At 38.5% G+C, this 23,225-nt stretch overlaps 1 protein-coding gene across 9 annotated transcripts in view; it reads left to right on the top strand.

Annotated features, from left to right (window-relative positions):
- Nucleotides 1-10,813: 10,813 nt before the first annotated feature.
- tenm4 (teneurin transmembrane protein 4) overlaps nt 10,814-23,225 on the top strand; it is a 343,760-nt gene continuing 331,348 nt past the window's right edge. For 8 of the 9 annotated variants that reach the window (XM_061877994.1, XM_061877993.1, XM_061877991.1 and 5 more), the window contains exon 1: nt 10,814-11,177. The gene's annotated coding sequence lies outside the window, so the exon portion shown is untranslated. Of the gene's footprint in view, nt 11,178-20,373; nt 20,931-23,225 lie in introns of those variants that run through there. The other variant, XM_061877987.1, reaches the window with a different exon arrangement.

Here is a 23,225-nt window from a genome sequence, read left to right as displayed (position 1 = left end):
TTAAGTCTTATTATTGGGTTTTCACTCAAAACTGTTACTGGCCTTTCACTCAAATCATGTTCCTGGGTTTTTTACTCAAGTCCTGTTCCTTGGTTTTCACTCATTTCTTTTCTTGGGTTTTCACTGAGTCGTGTTCCTGGGTTTTCACTCAGTCCTGGTCCTGTGTTTTTACTCAGTCCTGGTCCTGGGTCTTCAGTGTAGTTTTCACTCAGTCATGTTCCTGGGTTTTCACTTAGGTCCTGCTCCTGGGTTTTCACTTAAGTCCTGCGACTGGGTTTTCACTCAAGTCCTGTTCCTGGGTTTTCACTCAGTCCTGTTCCTGGGTTTTCACTCAGTCCTGTTCCTAGGTTTTCCCTCAAATATTGTTCCTGGGTTTTCACTCAAGTCCTGTTCCTAGGTTTTCTTTCACTCAGTCCTGTTCTTGGTCGTTCACTCAAATCCTGTTCCTGGGTTTTCACTAAAGTCTTATTCTTAGCTTTTCACTCAGTACTGTTTCTGGGCTTTCACTCAAATCTGGTTCCTGGATTTTTTACTCAAGTCCTGTTCTTTGGTTTTCACGTAGTCCTGTTCCCGTGTTTTCACTCAATCGTGTTCCTGGGTTTTCACTCAGTCCTGGTCCTGGGTTTTCACTGTAGATCTGATCCTGGGTTTTCACTCAGTCATGTTCCTGGGTTTTCACTTAGGTCCTGGTCCTGGGTTTTTACTCAAGTCCTGTTCCTAGGTTTTCACTCAGTCTTGTTCATAGGTTTTCACTCAGTCCTTTTCTTGGGTTTTCACTCAATTCCTGTTCCTAGGTTTTTTTACTCAGTACTCTTCCTGGGTTTTCACCTAAGTTCTGTTCCTGGGTTTTCACTCAAGTTCTTTTCCTGGGTTTTCCCTCAAATATCGTTCCCGGGTTTTCACTTAAGTCCTGTTCCTAGGTTTTCTTTAACTCAGTCCTGTCCTTGGTTGTTCGCTCAAATCCTGTTCCTGGGTTTTCACTAAAGTCCTATTCCTGGGTTTTCACTTAGTCTTGTTCCTGGGTTTTCACTCAGTCCTGGTCCTGGGTTTTCACTTAAGTCCTGTTCCTGGGTTTTCACTCAGTTTTGTTACTGGGTTTTCACTCAAGTTCTGTTCCTGGGTTTTCACTCAGTCCTGTTCCTGGGTTTTCCCTCAAATCCTGTTCCTGGGTTTTCACTAAAGTCCTATTCCTAGGTTTTCTTTCACTCAATCCTGTTCTTGGTTTTTCACTCAAATCCTGTTCCTGGGTTTTCATTAAAGTCATATTCCTAGGTTTTCACTCAGTCCTGTCCCTGGGTTTTCACTCAGTCCTAGTCCTGGGTTTTCACTCAGTCCTGGTCCTTGGTTTTCATTCAAGTTCTGTTCCTTGGATTTCACTCAGTCCTGTTCCTGGGTTTTCACTTAAGTCATGTTCCTGGGTTTTCCCTCAAATCCTGTTCCTGGGATTTCACTTAAGTCCTGTTCCTAGGTTTTCACTCATTCCTGTTCCTGGTTTGTCACTCAAGATTTGTTCCTGGGCTTTCACTCAAATCCTGTTCCTGGGTTTTTACTCAAGTCCTGTTCCTAGTTTTTCACTCAGTCCTGTTGCTGGGTTTTCGCTCAGTCCTGTCCCTGAGTTTTCACTCAAGTCCTGTTCCTGAGTTTTCACTCAAGTCCTGTTCCTGGGTTTTCACTCAGTGCTGTTCCTGGGTTTACACTAAAGTTCTGTTCCTGGGTTTTAACTGTAGTCCTGTTCCTGGGTTTATACTCAGTCCTGTTCCTAGGTTTTCACTCAAGTTCTGTTCTCAATTTTCACTCAGTCCTGTTCCTGGGTTTTCCCTCAAATCCCGTTCCTGGGTTTTCACTAAAGTCCTATTCCTAAGTTTTCACTCAGTACTGTTCCTGGGCTTTCACTCAAATCCTGTTGCTGGGTTTTTTTTTACTCAAGTTCTGTTCCTAGGTTTTCTCTCAGTCCTGTTCCTGGGTTTTCATTCAGTCCTGGTCCAGGGTTTTCACTCCGTCCTGTTCCTGGGTTTTCCCTCAAATCCTTTTCCTGGGTTTTCACTCAAGTCCTGTTCCCAGGTTTTCACTCAGTCCTGTTCTTCGTTGTTCACTCAAATCCTGTTCCTGGGTTTTTACTAATGTCTTATTCTTAGGTTTTCACTCAGTACTGTTCCTGGGCTTTCACTCAAATCCTGTTCGTGGGTTTTTTACTCAAGTCCTGTTTCTGAGTTTCCACTTAAGTCCTGTTCCTAGGTTTTCACTCAGTCCTCTTCCTGGGTTTTCACTCAGTCCTGTTCCTGGGTTTTCACTGAAGTTCTGTTCCTGGGTCTTCACTTAAGTCCTGTTCCTGGGGTTTCACTCAGTCCTGGTCCTGGGTTTTCACTGTAGTTCTGTTTCTGGGTTTTCACTCAGTCATGTTCCTGGGTTTTCACTTGAGTCCTGCTCCTGGGTTTTCACTCAAGTCCTGTTCCTAGGTTTTCACTCAGTCCTGTTCCTAGGTTTTCACTTAGTCCTGTTCCTGGGTTTTCACTCAAATCCTGTTCCTGGGTTTTCACTCAAGTCCTGTTTCTAGTTTTTTTTAATTCAGTACTGTTCATGGGTTTTCACTTAAGTTCTGTTCCTGGGTTTTCACTCAAGTCCTGTTCCTGGGTTTTCACTCAGTCCTGTTCCCGGGTTTTCACTCAAGTTCTGTTCCTGGGTTTTCACTCCGACCTGTTCCTGGGTTTTCCCTCAAATCCTGTTCCTGGATTTTCACTCAAGTCCTGTTCCCAGGTTTTCACTCAGTCCTGTTCTTGGTTGTTCACTCAAATCCTGTTCCTGGGTTTTTACTAAAGTCTTATTATTGGGTTTTCACTCAGTACTGTTCCTGGGCTTTCACTCAAATCCTGTTCCTGGGTTTTTTACTCAAGTCCTGTTCCTTGGTTTTCACTCATTTCTGTTCTTGGGTTTTCACTGAGTCGTGTTCCTGGGTTTTCACTCAGTCCTGGTCCTGTGTTTTTACTCAGTCCTGGTCCTGGGTCTTCAGTGTAGTTTTCACTCAGTCATGTTCCTGGGTTTTCACTTAGGTCCTGCTCCTGGGTTTTCACTTAAGTCCTGCGACTGGGTTTTCACTCAAGTCCTGTTCCTGGGTTTTCACTCAGTCCTGTTCCTGGGTTTTCACTCAGTCCTGTTCCTAGGTTTTCCCTCAAATATTGTTCCTGGGTTTTCACTCAAGTCCTGTTCCTAGGTTTTCTTTCACTCAGTCCTGTTCTTGGTTGTTCACTCAAATCCTGTTCCTGGGTTTTCACTAAAGTCTTATTCTTAGCTTTTCACTCAGTACTGTTTCTGGGCTTTCACTCAAATCCGGTTCCTGGATTTTTTACTCAAGTCCTGTTCTTTGGTTTTCATGTAGTCCTGTTCCCATGTTTTCACTCAATCGTGTTCCTGGGTTTTCACTCAGTTCTGGTCCTGGGTTTTCACTGTAGATCTGTTCCTGGGTTTTCACTCAGTCATGTTCCTGGGTTTTCACTTAGGTCCTGGTCCTGGGTTTTTACTCAAGTCCTGTTCCTAGGTTTTCACTCAGTCTTGTTCATAGGTTTTCACTCAGTCCTTTTCCTGGGTTTTCACTCAATTCCTGTTCCTAGGTTTTTGTTACTCTGTACTCTTCCTGGGTTTTCACCTAAGTTCTGTTCCTGGGTTTTCACTTAAGTCCTGTTCCTGTGCTTTCACTCAGTCCTGTTCCCGGGTTTTCACTCAAGTTCTTTTCCTGGGTTTTCCCTCAAATATCGTTCCTGGGTTTTCACTCAAGTCCTGTTCCTAGGTTTTCTTTAACTCAGTCCTGTTCTTGGTTGTTCGCTCAAACCCTGTTCCTGGGTTTTCACTAAAGTCCTATTCCTGGGTTTTCACTTAGTCTTGTTCCTGGGTTTTCACTCAGTCCTGGTCCTGGGTTTTCACTCAGTCCTGGTCCTGGGTTTTCACTTAAGTCCTGCTCCTGGGTTTTCACTCAAGTCCAGTTCCTAGGTTTTCACTCAGTCGTGTTCCTAGGTTTTCACTCAGTCCTGTTCCTGGGTTTACACTCAAATTCTGTTCTTGGGTTTTCACTCAAGACTTGTTCCTAGGTTTTTTACTCGGTACTGTAGCTGGGTTTTCTCTTAAGTTCTGTTCCTGGGTTTTCACTCAAGTCCTGTTCCTGGGTTTTCACTCAGTTTTGTTTCTGGGTTTTCACTAAAGTTCTGTTCCTGGGTTTTCACTCAGTCCTGTTCCTGGGTTTTCCCTCAAATCCTGTTCCTGGGTTTTCACTTAAGTCCTATTCCTAGGTTTTCTTTCACTCAATCCTGTTCTTGGTTTTTCACTCAAATCCTGTTCCTGGGTTTTCATTAAAGTCATATTCCTAGGTTTTCACTCAGTCCTGTTCCTGGGTTTTCACTCAGTCCTAGTCCTGGGTTTTCACTCAGTCCTGGTCCTTGGTTTTCACTCAAGTTCTGTTCCTGGGATTTCACTCAGTCCTGTTCCTGGGTTTTCACTTAAGTCATGTTCCTGGGTTTTCCCTCAAATCCTGTTCCTGGGATTTCACTTAAGTCCTGTTCCTAGGTTTTCACTCATTCCTGTTCCTGGTTTGTCACTCAAGAATTGTTCCTGGGCTTTCACAAAAATCCTGTTCCTGGGTTTTTACTCAAGTCCTGTTCCTAGGTTTTCACTCAGTCCTGTTGCTGGGTTTTCGCTCAGTCCTGTCCCTGAGTTTTCACTCAAGTCCTGTTCCTGAGTTTTCACTCAAGTCCTGTTCCTGGGTTTTCACTCAGTGCTGTTCCTGGGTTTACACTAAAGTTCTGTTCCTGGGTTTTAACTGTAGTCCAGTTCCTGGGTTTATACTCAGTCCTGTTCCTAGGTTTTCACTCAAGTTCTGTTCTCAATTTTCACTCAGTCCTGTTCCTGGGTTTTCCCTCAAATCCTGTTCCTGGGTTTTCACTAAAGTCCTATTCCTAGGTTTTCACTCAGTACTGTTCCTGGGCTTTCACTCAAATCCTGTTCCTGGGTTTTTTACTCAAGTTCTGTTCCTAGGTTTTCTCTCAGTCCTGTTCCTGGGTTTTCATTCAGTCCTGGTCCAGGGTTTTCACTGCGTCCTGTTCCTGGGTTTTCCCTCAAATCCTTTTCCTGGGTTTTCACTCAAGTCCTGTTCCCAGGTTTTCACTCAGTCCTGTTCTTCGTTGTTCACTCAAATCCTGTTCCTGGGTTTTTACTAATGTCTTATTCTTAGGTTTTCACTCAGTACTGTTCCTGGGCTTTCACTCAAATCCTGTTCGTGGGTTTTTTACTCAAGTCCTGTTCCTTGGTTTTCACTCATTCCTGTTCTTGGGTTTTCACTCAGTCGTGTTCCTGGGTTTTCACTCAGTCCTGGTCCTGTGTTTTTACTCAGTCCTAGTCCTGGGTCTTCACTGTAGTTTTCACTCAGTCATGTTCCTGGGTTTTCACTTAAGTCCTGCTCCTGGGTTTTCACTCAAGTCCTGTTCCTGGGTTTTCACTCAGTCCTTTTCCTGGGTTTTCACTCAGTCCTGTTCCTGGGTTTTCCCTCAAATATTGTTCCTGGGTTTTCACTCAAGTCCTGTTCCTAGGTTTTCTTTCACTCAGTCATGCTCTTGGTTGTTCACTCAAATCCTGTTCCTGGGTTTTCACTAAAGTCTTATTCTTAGCTTTTCACTCGGTACTGTTTCTGGGCTTTCACTGAAATCCTGTTCCTGGGTTTTTTACTCAAGTCATGTTCCTTGGTTTTCACTTAGTCCTGTTCCCGTGTTTTCACTCAATCGTGTTCCTGAGTTTTCACTCAGTCCTGGTCCTGGGTTTTCACTGTAGATCTTTTCCTGGGTTTTCACTCAGTCATGTTCCTGGGTTTTCACTTAAGTCCTGGTCCTGGGTTTTTACTCAAGTCCTGTTCCTAGGTTTTCACTCAGTCCTGTTCTTAGATTTTCACTCAGTCCTTTTCCTGGGTTTCCACTCAAATCCTGTTCCTGGGTTTTCACTCAATTCCTGTTCCTAGGTTTTTTTTACTCAGTACTGTTCCTGGGTTTTCACCTAAGTTCTGTTCCTGGGTTTTCACTTAAGTCCTGTTCCTGGGCTTTCACTCAGTCCTGTTCCTGGGTTTTCACTGAAGTTCTGTTCCTGGGTTTTCCCTCAAATATTGTTCCTGGGTTTTCACTTAAGTCCTGTTCCTAGGTTTTCTTTCACTCAGTCCTGTTCTTGGTTGTTCACTCAAATCCTGTTCCTGGGTTTTCACTAAAGTCCCATCCCTGGGTTTTCATTTAGTATTGTTTCTGGGTTTTCACTCAGTCCTGGTCCTGGGTTTTCACTCAGCCCTGGTCCTGGGTTCTCACTGTAGTTCTGTGCCTAAGTTTTCACTCAGTCCTGTTCCTGGGTTTTCACTTAAGTCCTGCTCCTGGGTTTTCACTCAAGTCCAGTTCCTAGGTTTTCACTCAGTCTTGTTCCTAGGTTTTCACTCAGTCCTGTTCCTGGGTTTTCACTCAAATCCTTTTTCCTGGGTTTTCACTCCAGACCTGTTCCTAGGTTTTTTACTCAGTACTGTACCTGGGTTTTCACTTAAGTTCCGTTCCTGGGTTTTCACTCAAGTCCTGTTCCTGGGTTTTCACTCAGTCTTGTTACCGGGTTTTCACTCAAGTTCTGTTCCTGGGTTTTCACTCAGTCCTGTTCCTGGGTTTTCCCTCAAATCCTGTTCCTGGGTTTTCACTAAAGTCCTATTCCTAGGTTTTCTTTCACTCAATCCTGTCCCTGGGTTTTCACTCAGTCCTAGTCCTGGGTTTTCACTCAGTCCTGGTATTTGGTTTTCACTCAAGTTCTGTTCCTGGGTTTTCACTCAGTCCTGTTCCTGGGTTTTCACTTAAGTCCTGTTCCTGGGTTTTCCCTCAAATCCTGTTCCTGGGATTTCACTTAAGTCCTGTTCCTAGGTTTTCACTTAGTCCTGTTCTTGGTTGGTCACTCAAATCGTGTTCCTGGGTTTTCACTAAAGTCCTATTCCTAGATTTTCACTTAGTACTGTTCCTGGTTTTTCACTCAAATCATGTTCCTGGGTTTTTTACTCAAATCCTGTTCCTAGGTTTTCACTCAGTCCGGTTACTGGGTTCTCACTCAAATCCTGTTTCTGAGTTTCCACTCAAGTCCTATTCCTAAGTTTTCACTCAGTCCTGTTCCTGGGTTTTCACTCAGTCCTTTTCCTGGATTTTCACTCAAGTTCTGTCCTGGGTTTCACTCAGTCCTGTTCCTGGGTTTTCCCTCAAATCCTGTTCCTGGGTTTTCACTAAAGTCCTATTCCTAGGTTTTCTTTCACTCAATCCTGTCCCTGGGTTTTCACTCAGTCCTAGTCCTGGGTTTTCACTCAGTCCTGGTATTTGGTTTTCACTCAAGTTCTGTTCCTGGGTTTTCACTCAGTCCTGTTCCTGGGTTTTCACTTAAGTCCTGTTCCTGGGTTTTCCCTCAAATCCTGTTCCTGGGATTTCACTTAAGTCCTGTTCCTAGGTTTTCACTTAGTCCTGTTCTTGGTTGGTCACTCAAATCATGTTCCTGGGTTTTCACTAAAGTCCTATTCCTAGATTTTCACTTAGTACTGTTCCTGGGCTTTCACTCAAATCCTGTTTCTATGTTTTCACTCAGTCCGGTTACTGGGTTCTCACTCAAATCCTGTTTCTGAGTTTCCACTCAAGTCCTATTCCTAAGTTTTCACTCAGTCCTGTTCCTGGGTTTTCACTCAGTCCTTTTCCTGGATTTTCACTCAAGTTCTGTTCCTAGGTTTTCACTCAGACCTGTTCCTAGGTTTTCACTCAGTACTGTTCCTGGGTTTTCACTCAAGTCTTGTTTTTGGGTTTTCACTCACTCCTGTTACCCTAAAGCAGTTCTGCTCCATTAAGGGCAGCGGGCCCCAATGAATGGGCAGTATCATGCAGTATTGCGCTTTATCAGTATCATGCAGTGTCACTTCATCCCTTTCATGCAGTATCATGCTTTTTCAGTATCATTCTTTATCAGTATCAGGTAGCATCACTCTACCAGTATTATGCAGTGTCATGCGTTATCAGTATCATGCAGTATCACTTTATCCCTTTCATGCAGTATCATGCTTTATCAGTATCATGTAGTATCACTCTAGCAGTATTATGCAGTGTCATGCGTTATCAATATCACGCAGTATCACTCTTTATCAGTATTATTACGTTTACTGACTTCATTATTTTAAAATAATACAATAACTATCTTCATTTTTGTTTTGTAGTTGAAGTGTTTGTTAATTATTTGTGCAAGTTTATGTTTCAGAATCAAAAGGTTCCAGTTAGTCAAACAACATGTATATTTAAAATAATTATTATTTTAGACTTCAGGCTAAATGATGAACTTAAATATTTTGTTTCAGACTAAAAAATATTTATTTTACATTTTCTTTTTGTTTAATGTTAATTAATAGTATGCAGAGGTGTACTTATAACAAACTTGTGCACCAAGTAGCACCTCAGAAAACACCCCAATAGTGACCAACACGGAGTAGCGTAGTAGGCCTTACTATTCATTAAAAACAAGGCAGAGATTTTATGTCAGCAGTATACATTGTATTTGTAACAATACTCAGTAGAAACAGTAACACTGTGTTTCAAGCCATTCTTTTGCCGACCAGTAGTAGTACACGTAACACAGTTTGCACCAGAGGGCAGTGTTAGCTTCCTGTGTGGAGTTGTAGCAAATATGGCCACTGAAGTGTTTTTGCAGCTGGAACTACCTTTTTAGAGATAAAAACAAACATGGAGACAATCAAAATTGTATGAAAATAGTACAATAGTACAACTGAATACAGTATTTGTATGAAGAGAAAAAACAACTAAAATACTAGTATGTGTTGTGACACAACATACATGTGGAGAAGTGTTGGTTATTCATGGAATTAAAGAAGGAAATCAAAGAGCTAACAGTTGGAGCTAGCAGTGCTAGCACCGACGCTAAGGACCCGCAAAATAATATATGATCATGTATCCATGAAAATGTGGAAAAGCTGCTGATGGTGTGCTTGATGGGAAGGAGATACTGTAAAAGTCAAACCTCAAAGGTAAATACTGAACATCAATATTGTATTACTTCATAAAACTACTTTACTTGTGTGTACGACATATTATTGTATTGTTTTTATATAATATTTTACTACATTACTTCATTAAACTACTTCTGTGTACTACATGTTATGTTTTATACAATATTTTATGACATTACTTCATTGAACTACTTGTGTGTACTACATTTTGTTGTATTGTTATATACAATATTTTACTACATTAGTACTTGTGTGTACTACATGCTATGTTTTATACAATATTTTATGACATCATTTCATTCAACTACTCATGTGTACTACATGTTGTTGTATTGTTTTATACAATATTTTACTGCATTACTTTATTAAACTACTTGTGTGTACGATATGTTGTATTGTTTAATACAATATTTTACTACAAAACTTTATTAAACTACTTGTGTGTACTACATGTTGTTGTATTGTTATATACACTATTTTATGACGATTACTTCATTAAACCAAGTGTGTGTACTACATGTTATTGTATTTTTTATTTGATATTTTACTACATCACTTAATTAAACTACTTCTGTGTTATTGTATTGTTTTCTACAATATTTTACTACATTACTTCATTAAACTACTTGTGTGTAGTACATTTTGTTTTATTGTTTTTATACAATAGTTTATGACATTACTTCATTAAACTCTTTGTGTGTACAATATGTTGTTGTATTTTATACAATATTTTACTACATTACTTCATCACAGTACTTGTGTGTACTACATGTTGCGTTTTATACAATATTTTATGACATTACTTAATTGAGCTACATGTGTGCACTATATGTTGCTGTATTGTTGTACAAAATATTTTATAACATAACTTCATTAAACTACTTGTGTGGACCACATGTTCTTGTATTGTTTTTCTACAATATTTTACTACATAATTTCATTAAACTACTTGTGTGTACTATATGTTCTTGTATTGTTTTTATACAATATTTTACTACATTATTTCATTAAACTACTTGTGTGTACGACATGTTATTGTGTTTCATACAATATTGTTTGTCATTACTTAATTATACTACTTGTGTCTACTATATGTTATTGTATTGTTTTATGCAATACTTTACAACATTACTTCATTAAACTACTTGTGTGTACTACATGGTATTGTATTGTTATATACAATATTTTACTATGTTACGCCATTAAACTACTTGTAATTACTACATGTTGTTGTATTGTTTTTATACAATGTTTGATTACATTACTTCAATAAACTACTTGTGTGTGCTACATGTTGTTGTATTGTTATATACAATATTATATGACATTTCATAATTGAAATACTTGTGTGTACGACATATTGTTGTCTTGTTTTAGACAATAATTTACTACATTACTTCATTAAACTACTTGTTTGTACTGAATTATTTGTATTGTTTTATACAATATTTTACAACATTAATTCATTAAAAGACTTGTGTGGACTACATGTTGTTGTATTCTTATATACAATATTTTACTATGTTACTTCATTATACACAAATAGTTCAATATTTGAAACAAAAAACATAATTTGAATCAATGAAATAAAAAAATACAGATAATGTTTGGAATAATTTAAATAATAAATGTTTTTAATGTATTTATTTAATTATTTTAGGGGAGGAGAGAGAGTATTAGAATTAGAGTTAGAGAGGGAGAGAGAATTAGAGAGAGAGTGAAAGGGGAGACGCTCGCACGGAAGGGGGCGTCCACATCCACGCACGCACACGCACACGGATAGTGCTGAGCATCGTGTCCTCCCTGCGCGCACATCTTCTTCATCTCCTTCTTCTTCTTATCCTCCTTCTCCTTCTCCTTCTTCTCCTCCTCCTCCCGCAGTCTGTCTGACATCTTGATCGCGGGCGGAAAAGCGCGACCATATTTGGACATATTCCGATGTGACGTGCACGCTGCTGAAGCACATTGTTGGATCGGGGGCGCGCACAGACGCGAGAACTGATCTCTTTTATTCCCACATTTCACCTGGAAATACACCCGTCATCTGGCTTGGCGTTTCTTGCACCTTGACTTTGGAGCTGCCGAACCTTCCAGAACCTTCCAGAGGGCTGGGCTGACCTGCTGCATTGTCTCCATCATGGTGAGGACGCATTTACATGCTCACTCTCTCTAATTCGCTCTCGCTCTCTCCCTCCCTCTCTCCTCCATTCCTGCACTAAGACACTCCAATAAATAATCAAATATTTTTTTTATTTAAAATTATATGTATTATTTTAGTCATTCATTCAAATCATGTTTTGATTTTGGAAATATTGAATTATTTGTGTCATCGGTGCAGATGTTCCCTGCCGTACCGTGCACGCGCGGCTGCGCTCGTCCGTGTATCTGGGAGTGTGCGTGTGGCGCTCTTGTACGTGCACGTGAAAACGTGAGGCTTTTTATGACATTGTTGTAGCTGAGGTGACAGCATGAATTATTCAACTTGTGCTAAAGTGCACCTTCACAAATATACTTGTCTTCATCTAAGTGTTCACCACTTCACCAACCTGTGACTGAGTGAATACAAGAGTCAAGGAGTCAGTGATTGGTTATGTGAGTCGTGAGTGAGTGAGTGAGTAGTGAGTGAGTAAGTTTGGAGTGAGTGATAGAGTGAGGGAATTAGTGAATGAGTGAGTGATTAAGTGTGTGAGTGAATGAATGGTTGTAAAATTGAGTGAGTGAGTGAGTGAGTAGTGATTAGGTGGGTGATTGAACGAGTGAGTGAATGAGTAAGAAAAAAAGTGAATTATTTAGTGAATGAGTAAGTGAGTAGTGATTAGGTGAGTGGCAAAATGAGTGTCTTAGTGAATGACTGAGTGAGTGAAGAATGATTGAGTAAGATAACGAGTGAGTGAGTGAGTGAGTGAGTGAGTGAGTGAGTGAGTGAGTGAGTGAGTGAGTGAGCCAATGATTGGGTGAAAAATTGACTGGGTGAGTGAGTGAGTGATTAAGTGAGTGGGTGAAAGAATTGGCGTGTGAGTGAGTGAGTGAGTGAGTGAGTGAGTGAGTGAGTGAGTGAGTGAGTGAGTGAGTAGTGATTAGGTGAGTGAGTGAGTCAATGAGTGACTGAGTAATTGACTTAGTGAATGAGTGAGTTAGTGAGGAGTGAGTGGTAGAGTGAGTAATTTAAAGTGTGTGGGTGACTTTGTGATTGATTGATTGATGGATTGATTGATTGATCGATTGATTGGTTGATTGATTGATTGATTGATTGATTGATTGATTGATTAAGTGAGTGAGTGAATGAATTAATTGGTGAACATGGGAGTGAGTGATTGAGTGAGCAGTGATAAGTGACTGAGTGAGAGAGTCAGTAAAGAATGGGTGAAAGTTTGAGTGAGTAAGTAGTGATTAGGTGAGTAAGTGAATGAGTGAGTCATTGAGTGAATGAATGGGTGAAAATGTGGGTGAGTGGTTGAGTGAATAGTGATTAGGTGAGTAAGTGAATGAGTGAGTGTGAATGAATGGGTGAACATGTGAGTGAGTGACAGAGTGAGTAGTGATTAGGGAAGTGAATGAATGGGTGAGTGAGTGAGTGATTTATTAAATGAGTGATTGAAAATGTGAGTGAGTGTTAAAGTGATTGAGTGAACGGGTGGGTGAAACAGTGAGTGAGTGAGTGAGTGAGTGAGTGAGTGAGTGAGTGAGTGATAGTTGAGGTAGTGCGAGAGCAGCTGATTGGTCATCTCGTTCATCAACAATGAAACATTGGACTTAATAATTAATTAGTATTATTATTATAGTATAAATGTTGCATCCACACTGTAAATACACAATCCAAAAATAACAGAATCATTCTACAACAAATAGTCCATTTTTTTTTTGCAAGTAAAACAAGTATTTGACACAAAAGTATTCAATAACAAGACAATCTTCTTTTCACACCAACATTGTGTTCCTGATCACTAAGTCATCACTTATGTTGATGTTTTAGTCACACCTTATTTCACTAGCTAGGCAATGCTCGTCATATCTCCGTAAGCTACATGCTAACATTGCATTTGAACATCCTTGGTTAAAGTTAAAGTAGTTAAAGCACCAATGATTGTCACACACACACTAGGTGTGGTGAAATGTGTCCTCTGCATTTGACCCATCCCCTTGATCAACCCCTGGGAAGTGAGGGGAGCAGTGAGGAGCAGCGGTGCCGCGCCTGGGAATCATTTATGGTGATTTAACCCCCAATTCCAATGCTCGACATTGCTAGTTGAGCTACATGCTAACATCACACTTTCTGATCATACTGGCTTAGCAATGCTAGTCATTGCAAGGTGAGCTACATGCTAACATTACATTTGATCATCCTTGGTTAGAAAGGCTAGCATAACTATCTGAGCTACATGCTAACATTCATTTTTAATATCAGGCTAGGTTAGCCAGACTAGCTTATCTAGGTGAGCTACATGTTTACAAACTCTGTTTCCATATGAGTTGGGAAATTGTGTTAGATGTAAATATAAACGGAATACAATGATTTGCAAATCCTTTTCAACCCATATTCAATTGAATGCACAACAAAGACAACATATTTGATGTTCAAACTCATAAACTTTATTTTTTTTTGCAAATAATATTTAACTTAGAATTTCATGGCTGCAACACGTGCCAAAGTAGTTGGGAAAGGGCATGTTCACCACTGTGTTACATAACCTTTTCTTTTAACAACACTCAATAAACCTTTGGGAACTGAGGAAACTAATTGTTGAAGCTTTGAAAGTGGAATTCTTTCCCATTTTTGTTTTATGTAGAGCTTCAGTTGTTCAACAGTCCGGGGTCTCCGCTGTCGTATTTTACGCTTCTTTTTTTTACAACACTTGTCTTGCTGAAATAAGCAGGGGCGTCCATGATAACATTTCTTGGATGACAACATATGTTGCTCCAAAACCTGTATGGACCTTTCAGCATTAATGGTGCCTTCACAGATGTGTAAGTTACCCATGCCTTGGGCACTAATGCACCCCTATACCATCCCAGATGCTGGCTTTTGAACTTTGCGCCTATAACAATCCGAATTGGTATTTTCCTCCTTTTTCTGGAGGACTCCACGTCCTCTGTTTCCAAATACAATTTGAAATGTGTACTCGTCAGACCACAGAACACCTTTCCACTTTGCATCAGTCCATCTTAGGTGAGCTCAGGCCCAGCGAAGCCGACTGCGTTCCTGGGTGTTGTTGATAAATGGGTTTGGCTTTGCATAGTAGAGTTTTGACTTGCACTTACAGATGTAGCAACCAACTGTGATTTCTCCTGATTCTCTGAACTTTTTGATGATTTTACGGACCGTAGATGGTAAAATCCCTAAATTCCTTGCAAAAGCTCGTTGAGAAATGTTGTTCTAAAACTGTTCGACAATTTGCTTACAAATTGGTGACCCTCGCCCCATCCTTGTTTGAGAATTACTTAGCATTTCATGGAAGCTGCTTTCATACCTAATTATGGCACCCGACTGTTCCCAATTAGCCTGAACACCTGTGGGATGTTCCATATAAGTGTTTGATGAGCATTCCTCAACTTTATCAGTATTCATTGCCACCTTTCCCAACTTCTTTGTCACGCTGGCATCAGAAGTTTAAAGTTAATGGTTATTTGCAAAAAAATTAAAATGTTTATCAGTTTGAACATCAAATATGTTGTCTTTGTAGCATATTCAACTGAATATGGGTTGAAAATGATTTGCAAATCATTGTATTCCGTTTATATTTACATCTAACACAATTTCCCAACTCATATGGAAACGGGGTTTGTACATTACATTTGAACATCCTTGGTTAGCAATGCTCGTCATAGCTATTTGAGCTAAATGCAAACATCACACTTTCTGCTCATACTAGCTTAGCAATGCTAGTCATTGCTAGGTGAGCTACATGCTAACATTACATTTGAACATCATGCTAGGTTAGTCGGACTAGCATAACAAGGTGAGCTACATGCTAACATTACATTTTAAAATCATGCTAGGTTAGCAACACTAGCATAGCTATATGAGCTACATGGTAACTTTACATTTTAACATCATGCTAGGTTAGCAACACTAGCATAGCTATATGAGCTACATGCTAACTTTACATTTTAACATCATGCTAGGTTAGCAACACTAGCATAGTTATATGAGCTACATGCTAACTTTACATTTTAACATTATGCTAGGTTAGCAACACTAGATTAGCTTCATGAGATACATGCTAACTTTACATTTTAACATCATGCTAGGTTAGCAACACTAGCATAGTTATATGAGCTACATGCTAACTTTACATTTTAACATCATGTTATGTTAGCAACATTAGCATGGCTATATGAGCTACATGCTAACTTTACATTTTAACATCATGCTAGGTTAGCAACACTAGCATATTTATATGAGCTACATGCTAACATTACATTTTAACATCATGCTAGGTTAGCAACACTAGCATAGCTATATGAGCTACATGCTAACTTTACATTTTAACATCATGCTAGGTTAGCAACACTAGCATAGCTATATGAGCTACATGCCAACTTTACATTTTAACATCATGCTAGGTTAGCAACACTAGCACAGCTATATGAGCTACTTGCGAACTTTACATTTTAACATCATGCTAGGTTAGCAACACTAGCATAGCCATATGAGCTACATGCTAACTTTACATTTTAACATCATGCAAGGTTAGCAACACTAGCATAGCTATATGAGCTACATGCTAACTTTACATTTTAACATCATGTTAGGTTAGCAACACTAGCATAGCTATATGATTCACATGCAAACTTTACATTTTAACATCATGCTAGGTTAGCAACACTAGCATAGCTATATGAGCTACATGCTAACTTTACATTTTAACATCATGCTAGGTTAGCAACACTAGCATAGCTATATGAGCTACATGCTAACTTTACATTTTAACATTATGCTAGGTTAGCAACACTAGCATAGCTTTATGAGATACATGCTAACTTTACATTTTAACATCATGCTAGGTTAGCAACACTAGCATAGTTATATGAGCTACATGCTAACTTTACATTTTAACATCATGCTATGTTAGCAACATTAGCATGGCTATATGAGCTACATGCTAACTTTACATTTTAACATCATGCTAGGTTAGCAACACTAGCATATTTATATGAGGTACATGCTGACATTACATTTTAATACCATGCTAGGTTAGCAACACTAGCATAGCTATATGAGCTACATGCTAACTTTACATTTTAACATCATGCTAGGTTAGCAACACTAGCATAGCTATATGAGTTACACGCTAACTTTACATTTTAACATCATGCTAGGTTACAACATCATGAAGAGACAAGGTGAAAAGGGAAATTGGAGCACACACAAGTGAGTAAGATGACAGAATTTCATCACATTTTTAATATCAGAAAAATATATTTCATTTGTCACATTTATCAACATATTTTCTTTTGCTGCTAAATTTGAAAAGTAGAAATGATCAGTTATAGAACAGCAGAGGTGTTTTGTGTACGTGCGTGTGTTTGTTAGGACCACGTTGTGTTCCTGACTTCAGACACTGGGGGTCAGACCCAATAGGGGGCGGAGTCTGGTGTTTGTCAGAGGCGTGCCCAAAGAGGTGTGAAGTTGTCAGGTCACAGTGAGGTCAAACACTCGCTGACATTCTTGGTGACCTTTGTCCTGCTCATGACCAGTAAGCTCTCTGGTCACCATGACGACCACCGTGATGGCGAAGAAGAAGAAGAAGAAGCTTCTGTCACACTTCCTGATCGCATTATATTCCATTCATGACAAGTGGAATTCTAACATCCATCCATCCATTTTCTACCACTTGTCGTTTTTTGGGGTCGCGGGGGGTTGCTGGAGTCTATCTCAGCTGCATTCGGGCGGAAGGCGGGGTAAAATTATTATTACAACATATTTTATAATATTATAACATCTTTATATATAACATTTTTAAATATTATAACATATTTCTTAAATAACATAACATATTTTTAAAATAATATAACATTAAAAAAAAAATAAAACATATTTTTTAAATAATATAACATATTTTAAAATATTATAACATCGTTTTTGAATATTACAACCCATTTTCAAATAATATAAAAATTCTTTAAAATATTAAAACATATTTTTGAAATAATATAAAATCTGTTTTTAAATATGATTACATCTTTTTGAAATAATTTAACGTCTTTTTTACATATTGTAACATGTTTTTTTTTTAAATAACATCTTTTTAAATAATATAACATATTTTTTAAACAGGTTTACCTCTTTCTTTAGTATAATAACATATTTTTCAAATAGTGTAACATATTTTTTAAACATGATTACATATTTTTTAATATAATATTATATTATTAAATATTTAAAAAATATCTTAACATATTTTAAAAATATTATGACATATTTTTTAAATAAAACATAAATTTTTGAATATTAGTCCACAATACAAATTACGTGCTGTGTGACACTACTGTCATATGTGTTAGAAAGGTGTGTAACTCTTCTGTCATTTGTGTGACATAAGTGTGTAACACTATTGTCATTTATGTGACAAAGGTGTCTAACACTACTGTCATATGTGTGAAAAAGGTGTCTAACATGTCTGTCATTTTTGTGACAAATGTGTGTAACACTTCTGTCGTTTGTGTGACAAAGGTGTTTAACACTACTGCCATTTATGTGACAAAGGAGTGTAACACTTCTGTCATTTCTGTAACATAAGTGTGTAACACTTCTGTCGTTTGTGTGACAAAGGTGTTTAACACTACTGCCATTTATGTGACAAAGGAGTGTAACACTTCTGTCATTTCTGTAACATAGGTGTGTAACACTTCTGTCATTTGTGTGACAAAGGTGTTTAACACTACAGTCATTCGTATGACATAGGTGTGTAATAGTACTGTCATTTGTGTGACAGGTATGTAACACTACTGTCATTTATGTGACAAAAGTGTGTAACATTTCTTTAATTTTTGTGACACAGGTATGTAACACTACTGTCATTTGTGTGACAAGGGTGTGTAACACTACTGTCATTTGTGTGACAAAGGTGGTTAACACTACTGTCATTTGTGTGACAGAGGTGTGTAACACTAATGTCATTTGTGTGACATAAGTGTGTAACACTTCTGTCATTTGTGTAACGAATGTGAGTGACACTTCTGTCATTTATGTGACAAAGGTGTGTAACCCTACTGTCATTTGTGTTACAAAGGTGTGTAACACTACTGTCGTTTGTGTGACAAATGTGTGTAACACTACTGCCATTTGTGTGACAAAGGTGTGTAACGCTACTGTCATTAGTGTGACAAACGTGTGTAATGCTACTGTCATTTGTGTGACAAAGGTGTGTAACGCTACTGTCATTAGTCTGACAAACGTGTGTAACGCTACTGTCATTTGTGTGACAAAGGTGTGTAATGCTACTGTCATTTGTGTGACAAAGGTGTGTAACGCTACTGTCATTTGTGTGACAAAGTTGTGTAACGCTACTGTCAGTTGTGTGACAAAGGTGTGTAACGCTACTGTCATTTGTGTGACAAAGGTTTGTAACACTTCTGTCATTTGTGTGACAAAGGTGTGTAACACTTCTGTCATTTGTGTGACAAAGGTGTGCAACACTACTGTCATTTGTGTGACAAAAGGTGTGTAACACTATTGTCGTTTGTGTGACCAAGGTGTGCAACACTTTTGTCATTTGTGTGACAAAGGTGTGTACTGCTACTGTCATTTGTGTAGAAAAATGTGTGTAAATGTACTCTCATTTGTGTGACAAAGGTGTGTGACACTACTGTCATTTTTGTGACAAAGGTGTGTAAATGTACTCTCATTTGTGTGACAAAGGTGTCTAACACTACTGTCATTTGTGTGACAAATGTGTTTAACACTACTGCCATTTGTGTGACAAAGGTGTGTAACAGTACTGTCATTTGTGGGACAAAGGACTGTAACACTTCTGTCATTTGTGTGACAAAGGTGTGTAACACTACTGTCATTTGTGTAAAAAAGGTGTATACAACTTCTGTAATTTGTGTAACATAGGTGTGTAACACTTCTCTCATGTGTGTGACAAATGTGTTTAACACTACTGTCATTTGTATGACAAAGGTGTGTAACAGTACTGTCATTTGTGTGACATAGGTGTGTAACACTACTGTCATTTGTGTGACAAAGGTGTGTAACACTACTGTCATTTGTGTGACAAAACTGTGTACCACTACTGTCATTTGTATGACAAAGGTGTGTAACAGTACTGTCATTTTTGTGACATAGGTGTGGAACACTACTGTCATTTGTGTGACAAAGGTGTGTAACACTACTGTCATTTGTGTGACAAAGGTGTTTACCACTACTGTCATTTGTATGACAAAGGTGTGTAACAGTACAGTCATTTGTGTGACATAGGTGTGTAACACTACTGTCATTTGTGTGACAAAGGTGTGTAGCGGTACTGTCATTTTTGTGACATAGGTGTGTAACAATACTGTCATTTGGGTGACAAAGGTGTGTAACACTACTGTTATTTGTGTGACAAAGGTGTGTAACACTAATGTATTTTGTGTGACAAAGGTGTGTAACACTAATGTCATTTGTGTAACAAAGGTGTGTAACACTACTGTCATTTTTGTGACAAAGGTATGTAACAATAATGTCATTTGTGTGACAAAGGTGTGTAAATTTGCTGTCATTTGTGTGACAAAGGTGTGTAACGCTACTGTCATTTGTGTGACAAAAGTGTGTAACACCACTGTTATTTGTGTGACGGCACTTGCAATTCGGGGCTATATAAACAATTTGAACTGGCACCAAATATAGCTTTGCTTTTGACTGTGACTTTTGACTCACAAATTACTACTGTCATTAGCGTGACAGGTGTGTAACACTGAAGTAATTTTTTCGACAAAGGTGTGTAACACTACTGTCATTTGTCACCGGTAACAAAGTGTTTGTACGTTCTCAGCTCTTTCTGTGCAACTGCACGTACTTTCCAGATATGTTAAAAATAGCCACAGAACAGTTTCAGTCTTTATGAATCACACTGCGTATGCTAAATAATTTGCATATGTGTGATAAGCATCTAACTGGAATATTCACGAAGACACACAAGCTCAATGGATTGCTCCCCTTCTTCTGCTCACTAAGAGACACAATCATCTTCTCACAAGTTTAATCGATCATGCTTGTGCGCTATCAGGTTTTAGTAGATCAGGCCCACAGCTTGGCTCCATGAAGATCTGCAGTGTGCATGCCAATCCACTAGTTGGCAGTCTAACTTGGCAGTGATGCCTCGTTAGCTACATGCTAATGTGATGCTAGGTGTCATGTATGTTTCCTCCTGCCGGTGTTGGCACATGTAGAAGGCGAGGAAATGAGAGGATGTATTCGTGGGCGTCAGGGGAGCGCAGCGTTTGATTGCAGCAAATAAGTCAGCCAAGCGGACAAATGGCGACTGGCGGCTTCTAACGAGGGCTCGCAGCGTGCCGCCAGACTCAAACACGGCGCTGCAAATTGCTTCGCTCCAAGCGGATTTGAACCGGCTTTTATTTTCCCAGGCGCTGAAGCGTGGATGAAAGTGACGCTGGTTGAAAGCAAGAAGGTGGGGTCACGACCCCGCTGGCGGCCATCTTGGTTCCTCACAGAGATCTTGCTCACAACAAGAAGTTTTGTTTTTTTCTGCCTTTTTTGTCGTCTGGCCGCCTCCCCCTGGCATTTCATCATGGCCGCCTTACGCAAGACGCTGAAAGGTAATTAAGCCCCAGTGGTTTAGTCGTCTTTTAACGACACGCTAACGACCACGCAGACTTCTGAACGGCCTTGCTTCCTCTTCCATGACAAGTTCTTCATGATGACAGCATTCACACCCTGGACTCTGCTGTAAGTACACAAAGAAATGTTTACCCAGTAGAGGTAGTAAATACTGTACGCAAGAACACACATTTACCCAGTACGAGTAGTAATTACACAGGAATACATGTTTACCCAGTAGAAGTAGTAAGTACTGTACACAAGAACACGTGTACCCATTAAAAGTAGTAATTGCACAGGAATACATGTTTACCCAGTAGAGGTAGTAAGTACACAAGAATATATGTGTACCCAGTAAAAGTAGTAAGTACTCTACACAGAAATACATGTTTACCCAGTAGAAGTAGTAAGTGCACAAGAACACATGTGTACCCAGTAAAAGTAGTAAGTTCTCTACACAGAAATTCCTGTTTACCCAGTAAAAGTAGTAAGTACTTTACACAAGAACACGTGTACCCAGTAAAAGTAGTAAGTACTCCACACAGAAAGACATGTTTACCCAGTAGGATTAATAAGTAAACAAAGAACACATGTGTACCCAGTAAAAGTAGTAAGTACACAAGAAAACATGTGGACCCAGTAAAGGTAGTAAATACACAGGAACACATGTGTATTGAATAAAAGTAATAAGTACACAGGAACATATGTGTACCCAGTAGAAGTAGTAAGTACTCTACACAGAAATACATGTTTACCCATTAAAGGTAGTAAGTACTGTACATAAGAACATGTGTACCCGGTAAAAGTAGTAAGTACTCTACACAAAAAGACATGTTTACCCAGTAGGATTAATGAGTACACAAAGAACACATGTGTACCCAGTAAAAGTAGTAAGTACACAAGAAAACATGTGTTCCCAGGGAAGGTAGTAAATACACAGGAACGCATGTGTACTGAATAATAGTAGTAAGTACACAGGAACACATGTGCACCCAGTAGAAGTAGTAAGTACACAGGATCACATGTGTACTAAATAAATATAATAAGTACACACGAACACATGTGTACCGAGTAAAAGTAGTAAGCATACAGGAACATATGTGTACCGAGTAAAAGTAGTAAGTACACAGAACGACATGTTTACCCTGTAAAAGTAGCAAATACTGTACACAAAAACACATGTAAGCCCTGCAGAAGTAGTAAGTGCACAGGAACACATGTGTACTGAATAAAATAGTAAGTACATAGGAACACATCTATACTGAGTAAAAGTAGTAAGTAAACAGAAAGATATACACAAGAAAACACATGTATCCAGTAGGAGTAGTAAGAACACAAGAACACGTGTACTGAGTAAAAGTAGAAAGTACACAGGAACCCATGTGTACCTAGTAGAATTAATAACGACACAGGGACAAATGAGTAATGAGTAAAAGTAGTAAGTACACAGAAATACATGTTTACTCAGTAAAAGTAGTAAATACATAAGAACAAGTGTGTACCCAGTAGAAGTAGTAAGTACACAGGAGTCCACTTGTACCCAGTCGAAGTAATAACTACACAGGAACACGTGTTCTGAGTAATACTAGTACGTGCACATAAATACATGTTCACCAAGTGAAAGTAGTAAAAACGCAAGAACACTTGGGTAGTAAAAATATTAAGTACACTAAAATGTATTTTTACCTGGTCTTCACTTGTTTGAATAAATTCATTTATTTTTTTACTTTGCTTCTTTCAGAAAGACAATTTTAGAGAAAAAATAGAACCTTTAAAAATTATTTTTAAACACATATACCTTTTTACCTTTTAAATTCCTTCCTCTTCTTTCCTGACAATTTAAATCAATGTTTAAGTATTTTTTTTTATTGTAAAGAATAATAAATACATTTTAAAATACTTCTTCATTTTAGCTTCTGTTTTTTCGACGAATAGTATTTATGAAAAAAAATTTCAAACTTATTATGATTAAAATAAAAATTAAAAATTCTGGCAAATCTAGAAAATCTGTAGAATGAAATTTTAATCTTATTTCAAAGTCTTTTGAATTTCTTTTAAAATTTTTGTTCTAGAAGATCTTGAAGAAATAATGATTTGTCTTTGTCTGAAATATAGCTTGGTCAAATTTGTGCAGATTGGATTTTAACCTATTTAAAACATGTCATCAAAATTGTAAAATTAATCTTAATCAGGAAAAATTACTAATGATGTTCCATAAATTTTTTTTTTTAATTTTTCAAAAAGATTCGAATTAGCTAGTTTTTCACTTCATTTTTTGGGGTTAAATTTTGAATTTTAAAGAGTCGAATTTGAAGATAAACTATGTTTCAAAATTACATTTTAATTTTTTTCATGTTTTCTCCTCTTTTAAACCATCCAATTAAGTGGTTTTTCATCATTTATTTTCTACAAAAAATGTTCCGT

The sequence above is a fragment of the Nerophis ophidion genome, linkage group LG18 (assembly GCF_033978795.1).
Source record: "Nerophis ophidion isolate RoL-2023_Sa linkage group LG18, RoL_Noph_v1.0, whole genome shotgun sequence".
Lineage (NCBI taxonomy): Eukaryota > Metazoa > Chordata > Actinopteri > Syngnathiformes > Syngnathidae > Nerophis > Nerophis ophidion.
This window is presented reverse-complemented; position numbering and strand designations above follow the sequence as displayed.